This window comes from Silene latifolia, chromosome 9 (assembly GCF_048544455.1).
Source record: "Silene latifolia isolate original U9 population chromosome 9, ASM4854445v1, whole genome shotgun sequence".
Classification (NCBI taxonomy): Eukaryota; Viridiplantae; Streptophyta; class Magnoliopsida; order Caryophyllales; family Caryophyllaceae; genus Silene; species Silene latifolia.
This window is the reverse complement of record NC_133534.1, coordinates 121041329-121052510: the sequence shown is the minus strand read 5'-3', so window position 1 is coordinate 121052510 and position 11182 is coordinate 121041329. Positions and strand designations below refer to the sequence as shown.

At 44.0% G+C, this 11182-nt stretch overlaps 1 non-coding gene across 1 annotated transcript; it reads right to left on the bottom strand.

Annotated features, from left to right (window-relative positions):
* Positions 1–9871: 9871 nt before the first annotated feature.
* LOC141603040 (small nucleolar RNA R71) lies at positions 9872–9978 on the bottom strand. The gene has a single exon (XR_012524939.1). It is a non-coding gene; the product is annotated as a small nucleolar RNA R71 (small nucleolar RNA).
* Between the last annotated feature and the right edge of the window lie 1204 nt (positions 9979–11182).

Below are 11182 nucleotides of genomic sequence, written 5' to 3'. Positions count from 1 at the left end.
CGTCACACACACACACACACACCACCAACTCCCATCATCTCAATACGATCGTCCACTTTGGACCCATTACGCCATGGGGGACCGCAGCCGTTCCCACCTAAGCCCCGCTCATCGTACGAGCGATAACCCTGTCCATTAATGTGCACATCCCCTTTCGTGGCGGGTTCCACGAAGGGCGAAACTAGGGCGTGAGATCACTCCCGCAAGTGACCCCACTCAGCCGAGAACGCATCTCGAGAGCCATAGAAACCAATCACAATCACAATCACAATCACAATCATCATATTAAACCACTAACTACAGCACATCACCAATATCCCATTATGGGACTAATACTGAGTAGGAAATCCTACCTGGAAAGCACAACACGCAGACGGTATCTACAGCTGTATCAAAACGGCTCCTCTACGAATTCTCCTCCTACCATACAACACATAGATGCTACCATTCAAATACTACTCATAAAAACCCCCAATTCCTAAATTAGGGTTTCATCAATCTTAACAAAACATTATATAAATTATATTAAAAGCTTACCCTCGACGCAAGGAATCCCATGACGCGAACTACGATACAAACTGACCGTCTGAACTCCGGGAATTGCCAAGAACGCGATTAGGAAGAAGACTAGTTGCTTTCTCTCTTAAACAGGTTTTAGGTTTTGTAAAAAGTGATTTAGAATAAAGACGAATATGTTTAAATACCTAAATCGCGTAATTAACAAAACCCGAGAAAAACCCCCGCAAAACCGGACACTCGATCGAGTACCCAAGGTACTCGATCGAGTACCCCCCTACTCGATCGAGTGCCCCAGCTACTCGATCGAGTACCCATCAGGTCAGAAACTGTTTTATTCCGCAACTTGCCCTTACTCGACAGAGTAAAGGCTACTCGATAGAGTACCCCCAAGACATATAAATACGGAGTATTACAGTCTTCCCTCCTTAAAAGGAACTTCGTCCCCGAAGTTCAAACCACTACTAAAACAAAGGTACTCCAAAACATTCCCGACTCAACACCCAAAACAAAACTCAACATAAAACACGCTACTTACCCAACTCATCCCGACAACCTACCGACGCAACATATAAAAAGGTGTGTAAAACTCTTTAAAACTGCTCGCGATCATCTCCTACCCCCCTAAAAGAAACAAGGTTACGTCCCCGTAACCATACATACCTGATCAAAAAGGAAGGGTAACGCTCTTTCATGATATCCTCTGCCTCCCATGTAGCTTCCTCGGTCTCGTGGTTAGACCAAAGGATCTTAAGCAAAACTGTCTCACCACTCCTGGTCTTTCTAACCTTTCGGTCTAGGATCTGCTTAGGCACCTCCAGATATGATAAAGACTCATCCAGCTCTAAGCTCTCTGCCTCCAACACATGTGACGGGTCACTCACATACTTCCGCAGCTGCGATACATGAAACACATTATGTACTCTCTCCAACGCAGCTGGTAAAGCCAGACGATACGCAACCTCCCCAACTCGCTCTAAGATCGCATAAGGCCCTATAAACTTCTGACTTAGCTTGCCTTTCTTCCCAAATCTCATAACTCCGCGCATAGGAGACACTTTTAGAAGAACCTTGTCCCCAACCTGAAACTCTATGTCCCGACGATGTAGATCTGCATAACTCTTTTGTCGATCCTGGGCTGCTCTCATCCGTTCCCTGATCATCTTAATCTGTTCAACCATCTCATGCACCATCTCTGGTCCTAAAACCACTGCCTCAGCACTATCGTCCCAACAAATTGGACTCCTACACCTCCTCCCATACAAAGCCTCAAACGGTGCCATACCTATACTGGTGTGATAGCTGTTGTTGTAAGAAAACTCTATCAAGTCCAACCTCTGCTCCCAGCTACCACCAAAATCCATCACACAAGCTCGCAACATATCCTCAAGGGTCTTGATTGTTCTCTCGATCCGCCATCTGTCGCAGGATGAAATGTCAGTACTCATCTTCAACGCTGTTCCCAACGATTCCTGCAACTCCTTCCAAAACCTCGATATAAACCTCGCATCTCTGTCAGACACTATGTCCTTAGGGACTCCATGTAACTTCAGCATGTTCTTTCGATAGGCCATAGCCAATTGTGCCTTAGTCCATGTATCTTTCATTGGAACAAAGTGAGCTGACTTGGTCAAGCGATCCACTATTACCCAAATCATGTTGTTCCCTTGTTGACTCTTCGGCAAACCCACAATGAAATCCATGGAAATGGATTCCCACTTCCACTCAGGCACCTCCAAAGACTGAACCTTACCTTGTGGTCTTCTCTGTTCCCCTTTAACTCTCTGGCATGTCAAACAACGGGACACAAACTCAGCTGTCTCTTTCTTCATCCCAGGCCACCAAAACGTTTTCTTCAAATCTTTGTAAAGCTTGTCTCCACCCGGATGAACTGAATATGGTGTGCAATGCGCTTCTGTCATGATTGTCTTTTTCAACTCCTCATCGTTAGGAACACACCATCTACCATCAAACCTCAAGCTACCATCTCGTATGAATGGAAAACCGGACACCGTCCCTTTCTCTACCCCACTCTCCACTCCACTATCTTAGGATCCAAAGTCCGCTTATCCCGAATGTCATCATAAAACTCCATATGTCTTTGTCATATCACCCATGGCATCTCCTTTCTGCATCATATGTATCCCAAAGCTCGCTACCTCCTCTCTCACCTCATCAAAGATAGAGCTGTACACAGAATGTACACTCTTTCTACTCAAAGCATCAAAGAACAACATTGGCTTTCCCTTCATGGTAGATGATTTCCATGTCGTAATCGCCAATCAACTCCATCCACCTCCTCTGTCTCTCATTTCAACTCCTTCTGCGTGAAGATGTACTTGAGACTCTTGTGATCCGAAAATACCTTAAAGATTGCTCCATAAAGGTAATGTCTCCAAATCTTGAGAGCAAACACCACTGCACCCAACTCCAGATCATGAGTAGGGTAGTTCTCCTCATAAGGCTTCAACTGCCTAGAAGCATAGGCAATCACTTTACCATTCTGCATCAACACACACCCCAACCCATTCTTCGCGGCATCCGTATAAACCTCGAAATTCTCGCTCCCTTCAGTAATGCGAGGACAGAGAGCGTGGTCAAACGCTCCTTTAATGTTTGGAACGCCGTCTCACAACTCTCATCCCAACGAAACCTGTTCTCTTTCCTCATCAACGCCGTCATCGGTCTAGCTATCTTGGAGAAATCTTTCACGAACCGTCTGTAGTATCCAGCTAAACCCAAGAAACTCCTAACCTCAGCAACATTCTTTGGTGCTTCCCACTTTGTCACTGCCTCAATCTTCGCCGGATCCACAGCTACCCCATCTTTAGAGATTACATGCCCCAGAAAAGCAACTTTCTCCAACCAGAACTCACACTTGGACAGCTTAGCATACAGCTCATGATCCCTCAAAGTCTGCAACACGATCCTCAGATGCTCCTCATGCTCCTCCTTAGTCTTAGAGTAGACTAAGATATCATCGATAAACACCACTACGAACTGGTCCAAGAACTGTCTGAAGATCCTATTCATCAAATCCATAAACACTGCCGGCGCATTAGACAACCCAAACGGCATCACCACATACTCATAATGGCCATACCTCAACGTGAAAGTCGTCTTCGGTATGTCCACCTCTCTAATCTTCACCTGATGGTACCCGACCTCAAATCAATCTTAGAAAAGACTGTTGCACCACTCAACCGATCAAACAGGTCATCTATCCTTGGCAAAGGATACTTGTTCTTTATCGTCACACGGTTCGACTCCGGTAATCTATGCACACCTCAAACTCCCATCTTTCTTCTTCACGAAAAGAACTGGTGCTCCCTAAGGCGATACACTTGGTCTAATGTATCCCTTCTCTATCAAATCATCTAACTGCCTCCTAAGCTCCTCCATCTCCTTAGGACCCATACGGTACGGTGCCTTAGAGATTGGCCCCGTCCCTGGCTTCAACTCAACGGTGAAATCTATCTCCCTCTTCGGTGGCAACCCCGGAATCTCCTCCGGAAAAACATCTGCAAACTCTCCCACCACTGGTATCTCGTCAACTGCCGGGCTCTCTATCCGGTCATCTCTCACATGGCACAAAATCAGAGGACATCCCTTCCTCGGATATACGACTTCAAGGTGACAACAAGCAATCAACTTAACTTTGGGTTTGACTAGAAACCCACGGTAAGACACACTAACACCCTTAGCGCCTCTTAGGGACACTTTCTTTTGATGACAGTCTATCTTAGCTTTATACTTTCCTAACCAACCCATCCCAACTATCATCTCAAAACCATTAAAAGGAAACTCTAGCAAGTCTACAGGGAAATCGACTTGCCCAACTATCAAAGATACATCTCTAAACAACCTCCCACACGATACAGACTCTCCCGAAGGTATGAAAACTTGCTCCCTAACAAACTCATATACTCTCAAACCCAACTGTTTTACATGACTCGAAGACACAAACGACTGAGAAGCCCCCGAATCAAACAAAACAAACGTAGGAATACCATTAACAAGGAATGTACCGGTGATAACGTGCGCATCCTCCTCAGCTGCCTTCTTGTCCATCATGAACAACTTGCCATCGGTCTTCCGCCCACCTCCCTGGACAAGATCTTGGCGATGCGGTCGGCTTAGCACCCGACCCTTGATTGTTGTTGTTGTTGTTCGTCGGCGTCTTCTGATAAGAATTACCGCCGTTGCGGTTGCCTCCACTCTGGTAGCTCTGACCTCCCCGGTTTGGCCATGATCCCGCCGGTCTGTTGCTCGCGAAGCTCTGCGCAGGTCTCTGGAAAGATCCTGGCCCACTTGTGCACTCATGTCTCTTGTGGCCTACGCCACCACAACCAAAGCAGGTCACTCCCCAGCTGTTGCTCACACTCCCACGGCCTCTCCCAAAGGAAGTTCCAGCACTAAACCCGGACCCAGAAGAAAACCCCTTAGATTGATTGTGGTTGCCTTTCTTGAAATTAGATTGGCCCCCACGTTCGCTCTCAGACTTCCTCTTCTCTCCACCTGACCTCTCCTGAGCCATCTCCACTAGTCTCTCAGCTCTCCCAGCCCTCTCATACGCTTCCTTTACATTAGTAAGGACTCCCACGGGTAACTTATCCATAATTTTCGTGGTTAGCCCTCTCTCAAACCTCAAAGCCAGATTCTCCTCACTCAAACCCATATCCTCAGCATATCTAGATTTCTCATTGAACTGCCTGTAGTACTCAGCCACGACATCTCGGCGATCATCTTAAACTTGTCGAACTCCTCTCTCAACTTACTCCTCACATGTTCTCGCACGAACTCCTTCCTCACACCCCCTACGAAACTCCTCCCAAGGTATAGCGGTAATCCCCGGTTGGTATATATCTCCTTGGCACTCACTTTCACCGAATCCCACCACTTGCCACCGCCTCCCTCGGATAGAATGCAGCTGATCCACTCTCATCTCATCAGGACAGTGGACTAAATCTAGTATGTTCTCCATCTCCCTCAGCCAACTATCAAGAAGATTAGGCTCCTCAACTCCCTTGTACTCCTTCGGGTTAAACCTCGCTATATAAAGACTGACTTTAGCATGGTCAACCTCCTTCTCCTTACTCTTATCTTTGTCCTCATTCACTTTCTTTAGGGTCTCAGTAAGAGCATCCTGGTGCTCTAACATCTTGACGATGTCGTCCGTAGTCATAAGCTCAGCTCTCGCATACAAAGCATTTCTCTTGGGCGGCATCTTGAAGCTATACAAGAAAGGGTAAACATAAACACACGTACTAAACCCCAAAACACGAAAACGCGCTGCCCAGAACCTACTCGATCGAGTATCCAAACCCACTCGATCGAGTAACGGGCTACTCGATCGAGTGCCCCCATGTACTCGATCGAGTACCCAAACTCCAGAACCAAACAGACCTTCTGATTTCTAACCCACTCGATCGAGTATCTAGGCTACTCGATCGAGCGACCCCCTACTCGATCGAGTACCCCTAGTTACTCGATCGAGTGCCCTAAAACGCGATTCTGGACTCAAAATCGTCAAAAACCTATCCGATCGAGTCAGCCTTACTCGATCAAGTACCACCAATACGTAAAAGCTACCCGCATATTACGTCATACACTAACATGCTAAACTTCCATAAAGTTACATGATATCGTAATAAATATGCTAGTGTCTATTCTACTATCAACAAGATCAATTCATCATGCTATTAAAGCCACATTTGTAAATCATTCAACATGTTATCATCTCATTAACATGTTCCACATATCATTTTCTTTCACATGCTCAACTTCCTATTTCAACACCAAACAATCAACTCACTTCATCACATTGTTAACAAGTTTACCAAGCACACACATGACTCAACACACACATTTCCCCCATGTGACCGGTTCAAAGTTGTAGGGCGACCCCTTGCGACTTTAGGACGTCTCCCAAGCCTTTGCACTAGCTCCTACAACTTTTACCCGGGTTCATTTTAATTGACTCCCTATGTTCATTAAGTTCATTGGTTACGGGTTTCGGGATCGTCGCTCTCGATACCATTTGTAACACCCCCATACTCCGAGTGCCTTACCAGGACCACTCGGGTATGAAGACATCACCATCTCGGTCGCCCGAGGTATGATAATCAAATAGACAAAACAAAAACAACATTTATTGTAAATAGTTTAATGAATCAATACAATCCTCGAAACCAAACTCGAAAGTACAATACATTATTCCAAACTATCTCGTTCTCAATCAAACGTAAATAAATGCTAAACTACAGCGGAAGACTCTATCGTCATGTCATGGCCATCCCAGCTATCCCCGTACTCATCTCTATACCTGCTCAATATCTGCTCACCATCCCCGAATGGATCACCGCAGGTTTTACAAAACAACACCGGGGTCAGTACTAATCACACAATCAATATAGATAACAATAATAAGACAAACAGACAATTTGTCCGTCACACACACACACACACACACCACCAACTCCCATCATCTCAATACCGATCGTCCACCGGACCACCGCTGGGGGACCGCAGCCGTTCCCACCTAAGCCCCGCTCATCGTACGAGCGATAACCCCGTCCATTAATGTGCACATCCCCTTTCGTGGCGGGTTCCACGAAGGGCGAAACTAGGGCGTGAGATCACTCCCGCAAGTGACCCCACTCAGCCGAGAACGCATCTCGAGAGCCATAGAAACCAATCACAATCACAATCACAATCACAATCATCATATTAAACCACTAACTACAGCACATCACCAATATCCCATTATGGGACTAATACGAGTAGAAATCCTACCGGAAAGCACAACACGCAGACGGTATCTACAAAGTATCAAAACGGCTCCTCTACGAATTCTCCTCCTACCATACAACACATAGATGCTACCATTCAAATACTACTCATAAAAACCCCCAATTCCTAAATTAGGGTTTCATCAATCTTAACAAAACATTATATAAATTATATTAAAAGCTTACCCTCGACGCAAGGAATCCCACGACGCGAACTACGATACAAACTGACCGTCTGAACTCCGGGAATTGCCAAGAACGCGATTAGGAAGAAGACTAGTTGCTTTCTCTCTTAAACAGGTTTTAGGTTTTGTAAAAAGTGATTTAGAATAAAGACGAATATGTTTAAATACCTAAATCGCGTAATTAACAAAACCCGAGAAAAACCCCCGCAAAACCGGACACTCGATCGAGTACCCAAGGTACTCGATCGAGTACCCCCCTACTCGATCGAGTGCCCCAGCTACTCGATCAAGTACCCATCAGGTCAGAAACTGTTTTATTCCGCAACTTGCCCTTACTCGACAGAGTAAAGGCTACTCGATAGAGTACCCCCAAGACATATAAATACGGAGTATTACAGCAGCCACCACCCCGTGAGCCACCACTACACCCAACCCCCTTGCCACGCACCAACAACCAGCAGTAACACCACTCACGGCTGCCCTACACGTCCTAGAAACAACAACAATCAATACACCGAAAACCCGACATCGACAAATACCCTGTAAATAACGCCTCGCCAACACCTCCACGGTCACCACTACCACCTATGGCCACCACCGTTGACGCCACTGTCTCAAGGTGACTTCAGGGGTGGTCCCCTTTCCTCGGCATAGCCACCAACATGGCCACGGTTCCCGTCCTAAAACCGTGTTCATATCCTTCCCCTGTTTCCCCTGTTTTCGCGAAATCCGACCACCGCCGCTAAAAACCACCACGCACAGCCACCACGACACATCTCCCATGGTCGACTACATCACCCCGTCACAACCCCACCAAGCCCAGGTCAAGGGTCATCTAATTAAGGGTCTAATTCGGGTTTCCAATTCGACAGCTATAACCATCACCACCCGCGTAAACCACCCTTAATTTCCACCCTAGGTCGGTTGTCGGTGGTCACGACATGGTCCATTGAGGTCACGGTGGTCCATTATACCTATGGTCAAAGTCGTGGTCCATAGGGTTCCGTGTAAGGCGGCGTACAGTGGTCATTAACTGTCAATGTTACAAGCTGTTTAAGTATATACAATTAATTTAAGACGGTTTTTAATTCTTACCTTAACACGATTATGCAAGACGATTTCTCCCTCTTTCTTTTAGATCTCTTCCTTCTTTTTTATGAATTATTTTCAGATTTCTTTATATATATATAGTCTAGGTTTAGATGTATAGAATACTAATTAGGAAACTTATTACCTAATTACTTTAATTATTAGAAAATACAATTAATAATATAATTAGTAATATTAGTAATATTTTTATTATTACCTAATTACTTTCCGACTCACTTATTATTCCATGATATTATATATATATATATTATTCCATGATATTATATATTATTCCATCATATACCTGCTTATAAATTATGAGCTTATTATAATTAGTTATTTAAAATGCGTAAATTATTAATATAAATAATTATCAAATTACGGGTATTACACTTAGACACCGCTAGTTACAATAGAAATCTTATTTCAATTCCCGTCCCATGGGATCCGACCTTTACTTTCCTCTTTACTAATTGTAGAGTTGTTGGTGAAGTTATAAATTGTGTTTTGGTCTAGGTGCTCCTAACGACAAGTACTGAAAACTAAACCCCACGAGAGATTCACGACCAAAAAAATGGCGCCGTTGACGGGGACGGTGTTAACTTGATTTAGATTTTCTTATATTGTTATTAGTTGTGTCTTTCTTTGCCTTGGGGAAGTAAAACTCCTCAAGGTTTGTTCTAATTATTTTCGAGTTGTTTGATATTTTGCATGTCTAGAAGGTCACAAGGTAACTTGTTACCCTTTGATCACGAAATTGAAAGGACTTTGACAACCAATAGAAGACTTGCTAGGAGAAGTTTAAGAGGTATCGGTGAGGTTTTAGATATTCAACCAAATACTATTGAGTTCATCAACCCTTTTGCAAGAGAAGGTGAGGAGAATCCAACACAAAATCCAACACAAAATCAACCCACAGTACCTATGTTTTCATCACATTCCGTACCCACCGAGGAGAACCTACCCAATGGTACTCCCAGACCACAACACTTAACCGGAAATTTTATTGCCAAATCCGCATTTATCCAATTAGTCGAAAGAAACCAATTTGGGGGGATGCCTAGTGAAGACCCTCACTCTCATATGGAGACTTTTTGTGACTATTGTGATGCGATTTCTCAAACCGGTGTAACTCAACACCAAATTCGATGGGTCTTATTTACTTTTTCTCTAATTGGCACCGCGAAACAATGGTTGAAAGGCCTTGATAAGGCTACTCTCGGAATTGATTCTTGGAAAAAGTAGGCTCTAGCTTTCTACAAAAAGTTCTACCCACCGGAAAAGTCTAACATGCTAAGAGCTCAAATTACGGGCTTTAAGCAAAGAGATGAAGAATCCTTATATGAAGCTTGGAAGCGATTCAAGGGAATTTGTCGCTCATGTTCTCACCATGGACTTAGCGAGTGGTTCTTGGTACAACAATTTTGGAACGGTCTTTATGAAGATTCAAGGAACATTCTCAACATGGGATCAAATAGAATGTTCACCGAAGTTGATGACAATCAAACATGGAACAAAATTGAGGAAATGGTGGTCCATAACTCACAATATAGTAGACCTCGCAAGCCTACTAGAGGAGGAAAGCATGAAGTGGACTCCATTACTCAATTGGGCGCTCAACTTAGTGCTCACATTGATACCATCAATTTGAAGTTTGAAAAGGCTATGGCTAGACTTGAAGAAGCCTCAAAATCACCAAAGCATGATGTTAATGCCATGACGACATCTTCATCAATCCCAATTGGGATATGTGAGAATTGTGGAACTTTGTGACATGACCAAAGTGAATGTAGGGAAACAAATGAACAAGTGAATGCTTTCAAAGCATACAAGAGTGGTACCCCTTATTCAAACTATTACAATGAAAACACCAAACTCCATCCAAATCTCTCATACAAAAGCCAAAATGTTCAAAACCCTCAACCAACATACACCCCACTTCCCATGAGAAACTAAAATCAAAGACCCTTTTACAACCAAAACCAAGGTTACCAAAATCAAACTCCATATCAACAAAATGACCAAGGTTTTGATGTTCAAAAAGCGGTCCTCCAAATGAAAAAGAATCAACAAGAGTTTTTCACTCAAATGCAAAAAGATAGTCAAGCAAAGGAAATCACCATCAACAACATCCTAGCTCACACCAAAATGTTGGAAACCCAATTGACTCAACTAGCATCTTCAAGCTCACAAAGTAAAAAGGGGCAATTACCACCTCAAAGTAATCCCCCAAGACATGAAACGGTTAGTGCCATTCACTTGAGGAGTGGTACAAGGTATGAAGCACCGAAGAAGCAAGTTGAGGATGAAGTTATGGAAGCTAGTGACAAAGAAGAAATTGTGCAAGACTCCAAGGATGGAGAACCATCAAAAGAAGAAATTTCAAAGAAAAATGAAGACAAGGTCAAGGAGAAGGAGCCCATTGTGATTAAACTTCCTTTTCCAAGTCGTCAAGCCAAGCCCAAATTTGATGACCAACTTGGAAAATTTATGGAAATTGTGAAGAATTTGGAAGTCTCGATTCCTTTCACGGAATTAATCAATCACGTGCCGGCCTATGCAAAATACATGAAAGACATCCTCACAAAGAAGAAGTCGATC